The 5,440-nt window shown below is 40.9% G+C and overlaps 1 pseudogene; it reads right to left on the minus strand.

Annotated features, from left to right (window-relative positions):
• Positions 1-1,298: 1,298 nt before the first annotated feature.
• Positions 1,299-2,178, minus strand: LOC114890811 (annotated as a pseudogene).
• Between the last annotated feature and the right edge of the window lie 3,262 nt (positions 2,179-5,440).

Below are 5,440 nucleotides of genomic sequence, written 5' to 3' on the forward strand. Positions count from 1 at the left end.
CGATCATTTTCCCTGGCACGAATCTTCCTAGAGCTCACGCACTAGCCCATGTGTCTTAGATTTAATATCTGATCACTAGCTGGATTGAAGCCAAGAGGTGGTTCCCAAAGTTGCTGCACATTAGAATCACCTGGGGAACTCTGCGACCTCCCTGTGCCCAGGCTCCTCCCTAGACCTACTGAATCAAAATCTCTGGGGCTGGGACCCAGACACCAATGTTTTTCTTAAAAGCTCTTTAGGCAATTCAAATGAGCAGCAAAGCTTGAGAAGCAGCCCAATAACGGGAACAAACTTATTTCACACAGATAAAGTGGGGCAATTCATATGTTAAAAGAACATGAATATATGTCCATGCCTCTCTCACACTTTGTCACAGTTTACCCTTCCCCCTCCCCATATTCTCAAGTCCATTCTCTAGTAAGTCTGTGTCTTTATTCCTGTTTTACCCCTAGATTCTTCATGACATTTTTTTTTCTTAAATTCCATATATATGTGTTAGCATACGGTATTTGTCTCTCTCTTTCTGACTTACTTCTACACTGTTGGTGGGGATGTAAATTGGTGCAACCACTATGGAAAACACTATGGCAGTTCCTCAAAAAGCTAAAAATAGAGCTACCATATGATCCAGCAATCTTACTCCTGGGCATATATCTGGACAAAACTATAATTCGAAAACATACATGCACCCCTATGTTCACAGCAGCACTATTTATAATAGCCAAGACATGAAAACAACCTAAATGTCCACTGACAGATGAATGGATAAAGAAGATGTGATATATATAAAATGGAATACTACTCAGCTATAAAAAAGAATGAAATAATGCCATTTGCAGCAACATGGCTGGACCTAGAGACTATTATACTAAATGAAGTAAGTGAGAAGGAGAAAGACAAATACCATATGATATCACTTATATGTGCAATCTAAAATATGATACAAATGAACTTATCCATGAAACAGAAACAGACTCACAGACATAGCACACAAACTTGTGGTTCCCGAGGGGAAGGGGGAGGTAGGGGAGTGACGGATTAGGAGTTTGGCATTAGCAGAGGTAACCTATTATATATATGATGGATAAACAACAAGGTCCTACTGTATAGTACAGGGAACTATATTCAATGTCCTGTAATTAACCATAATGGAAAAGAATATGAAAAATTATATATATGTATAACTGAATCACTTTGTTGTACAGTATAAACTAACACAAATTGTATATCAACTAAACTTCAGTAAAATAAATGTTTATAAAAAGGAAAAAAAACATGAATACATATATATACATATATATGTTTCTTTTTTTCCTCTTTATTCTGTTTGTGTTTCAAATAGGCTTTTTTTTTTCCTTCTGCAAAAAGCGTTATTGTTTCCATTTGGTCCAAGGCTTGGGAGAGGGCTCCAGGGCGGTTACAAAGCTGCCTAGTAGCTGCAGAGCAGGGCTTCAGGCAGAAGCTCTGATGCCAGAGGGGCTCCTCAGAGGCCGCTGGACTTCAGAGACTCCTGTTTGTGCTCGAGGGTGAGCCTTTCAAAGAGATACTCGCCCAGCACAGCCTGTGGACCAGCCAGCCTGCGGAGGTTGGTCAGGTGGTCGCCCATCTTCTTGATGAGTTTCACCTGCTCCTCCAGGAAGCGGCTCTCCAGGAAGTCACAGTGGTGGGAGTCTGCGCGGGCGGAACCCAGGGCGCGCAGATCTGATAGTGCCTGATGCAGGCTCTTCTCCTTAAGAATGGCGGCTTCCACAGCGTCCTGGGTTTTACCCCACTCATCTTGAGAAGGTTTCCGCGCATCCTGAAAGAGGGCGTGGCCACAGCACTGGTTTTGCATTTTCAAGAGACGCTGGGCGCCCTCACACTTCTCCTCAGCCAGTTGGCGAAAAATGTGGCCCACGCTGTCCAGAGTCCCATTGTTGCTGTCGAAATAGAAGCTCAGAGAGAGGTAAGTGTCCCCAGATGCATGTTGAACAGGCGGTGGACGGCGGCCTCCACCTCGATGGAATAATTCTGACGAACCTGGGAACTCGTGGTTGATCAGTGATAAGGAGCTAAGCTCAAAAAACGGTGTTGGCCTGTCCTGGAGGCTGAGGATAGCTGAGTGGCTGATTCCAAAGGTTGCGACAGGAAGAAAGGTTGGAGGGTGGTCGGGGGCTGGAGCAAGGAGCGTCCCTGGGTCTGTTCATTCCAAACACTGTTGAAGCAAAAGACAGAACTGCAGGACTGCCGAGCGCACTGCCTCAAATAGGCTTTGATATAAATGAACAAGAAGTCCAAGCAAGGACAAAACTTACCCTTCCCCCCACCAAAATAGCTGGCGATACTAGAATCTAGACCTGGGAAGGGATTCTTCCATTACTTTCTGAACATTCTAAGCCACTAGAGCAGTGGTTCTCAAAGTATGGTCACCTTGTAACCAAGCAGTACCCTATGGGGCCTTCCTAGGACAGACCCATCCCCCATATCCTCTGCTGTAGTTCCTCTCTGAAGTACTCAGATAATAGTATCTCAGGCATACTTCTTGAGTTTTCAGATGTTAAAAACCACCACCCAATGGAAGAAATTAACTCCTTGATGATCATGAGCACGTAGCCCCCAGACCTTCTGGCACCTAAGGATGGATAATGTTACCTGCCCTATGGCCTCCACATCAACCAATCAGAGGATTGTGCACGAGCTGATCACATTCCCTGGGACGTCCCTCCCTCACCTGGCCTTTAAAAATGCTTTGCTGAAATCCTTTGGAGATTTCAGGGTGTTTTGGAACACGGGCCACCCCTCTCCTTGCTCAATCCTGCAATAAACCTTTCTCTGCTCCAGACTCCAACCTTTAGTTTTGTTTGGCCTCACTGTGCTTCAGACGCACGAACCTGCATTCGGTAACAACCTGACCAGTTTTACCAGCGTCCCCTGATAATGTGTCAGATATTCAAGTTTTAGGGCCCTGTCCCAGCCCTATGGAATCAGCAACTCTGGTGGGGCTCAGTGATCTCTGTTATAACAGGCCCTCCAGATGATTTTTATTCACCTTAAACTTTGAAAATATCTGCATTGTCAGCTGGCCAAAGCGTCCACCAGCAGGTGAAGGGGAGTGGCGCCTGGAAAAGATAGGGACCAGCCAAGGCAAGTACAGCAGCATTTGCCGTGGTAGTAATGGAGAATGCCTTTTCTCCACTGGTTGGCACAGACTAGGATCTGGGAGCAGTGGCAGGGTTATTTAGGGTGCTTTACATTTCAATGTAGAGTGGTTTGCCAGGGACTTCCCCTGTGTGAGCACTTAAAATCTCATCCTGGCAAACCCCTTAGCCCTGGGTTTGAAAAACGTAGGGAATAACATGAAATGTAGGGGAAACATGATCTAGGTTTTGGGCAAGTCACAAGTGCTAATTAAATCTAAGCAAGTTGGACAACATCTAGCCTTCTCTACCCAGTTTCGGGGAGGTAAATCTGATTGGGTGAAAGGACTTATTGTTAAGAGATCCTTGTAGAAACATCCCCTTCTGCTCAGTCCGCTGGTTCTCAGTTCTGGCTAGACATTGGCATCGTCTGAGGAGATTTAAAATGATTTTATTGGTCTACGATGACCAGCCGTCAGTGTGAGGGTTTTTAAAAAGTGCTTCAGATGATTCTAATGCGCAACCAAATTTAGGTGCCACTGCTTAAGCTTTTGAACGGCTGCTGCATATTTTCACCTCATCTTCCTATGAGAATATCCAACTGTAGTTGACGTTTGTTTTTTTTTCTTTTTCTTTTTTTAACTGTCTTATTATAAGATTTACTGTTTTAAATAAGGTTGAATGTACAGAAAATCTTGCTAGTCCATCTGGTATAGCTGGATACTTAGAATAATATCGTTAAGATATATACCATTTAAGTATTGTGACTGGCCTTTTTTTTTTTTGAAATTAACATATGCATTGAATTAGTATGTTCTCTTTTGAAGTTGTTATGTTGGGGAGCTATACCTCTAATCTGCCATTGCTAAATATCTGGACACCTTTTATTAGGAATTGCTTTTAGAAATCTTTAGGGATTAAAACCAAGATTGCTGTATTATTTGTACTGGAACCACAAAAACCTCACAGAGTTCCCCCGCTGTACCTTCTACCCCCATCTCTAACCCTTGGCAACTTCTAATCTGTTCTCCATCTCCACAGTTTTGTTATTTTAAGAATAATATGTAAACATAATCATGAATTACTTAATCTTCGGAGATCGGCTTTTCAAAATTTTTCCCTCGGCATCATTCCCTTGAAGTTCATTTCAATTTTTGCATATATTAGTAATTTGTTCCTGTTTGTTGCTCGGTAGTATTCTATCATAAGATTTTATCACACTTTGTTTCAACATTCATCCACTGAAAGACATTTGGGTAGTTGCCAGTTTTTGGCTATTATATATAAAACTGCTATGAACATTTATGTGTAAGTTTCTGTGGGAACTTAATTAAGTTTTTGTTTCTTTTGGATAAATGCTCAAGAGTACAATTACTGCGTTGTAGGGTGAATCTACTTTTAGGATTAAAAGAGACTGTCAAGCTGTTGATCAGAGTGGCTAAACCATTTTATTTTCCCACCAGTGATGTGATATAATTTTTCTACGTACTCGCCAGCATTTGATGTTGTCACTATACTTTAATTTTAGTTATTCTCTGACATCTCATTATGGTCTTAATTTGCATTTCCCTAATGGCTAATGATGCTGAGCATCTTTTCATGTGCTCCTTTGCCATGTGTATATTCTCTTCCATGAAATGTCTGTTCCTGTCTTCTGCCTATTTTCTAGTTGGATTTTTTTAAATTGTTTGAAGAGTTCTTTGTATATTATAGATACAAGTCATTTGTCTCATATGGGATTTTCAAATATGTTTTCCTACTGTGTAATTTGAGTTTTCATCCACTTAAAAGGATCTTCTATGAAGCATTTTTAACTCATTTTGATGAGATCCAATTTATCAGTTTTTGCCTTTATTGATCATACTTTTGGTGTCAAGTCTAAGAATTATTCCCCTAGTTCTAGATGCCAAACCTTTTCTCCTATTTTTTTTCTAAAAATGTCCTGCTTTTACATTTAAGATTATGATCCACTTTGATTTAATTTTTGTGTAAGATGTGGAGGTTAAGGTTCATTTTTAGTTTGTTTGTTTTTGTCGAGGGATGTCCAACTGTTTCAGTACCATTTTTTTGAAAAGTCTATTCTTCCTTGATAGCTTTTGCACTGCTGTCAAAAACAAGTTATATGTATTTATGTCAATCTATTTCTGGGTTCTCTATTCTATTCCATTGATCTATGTATCTACCCTCCATCATTACTGCAAAATCTTAAAATTGGGTAGATTAATTCCTCCCATTTTCATCTTCCTTTACAAGTTGTTTTAGCTATTCTTCAGCCTCTTCTTACCATATAAATCTTAGAATAAGCTTGTCTATATCCACAAAAA

Source organism: Monodon monoceros, unplaced genomic scaffold (genome assembly GCF_005190385.1).
Source record: "Monodon monoceros isolate NGI ecotype Baffin Bay Population unplaced genomic scaffold, NGI_Narwhal_1 Contig6522_ctg1, whole genome shotgun sequence".
NCBI lineage: Eukaryota > Metazoa > Chordata > Mammalia > Artiodactyla > Monodontidae > Monodon > Monodon monoceros.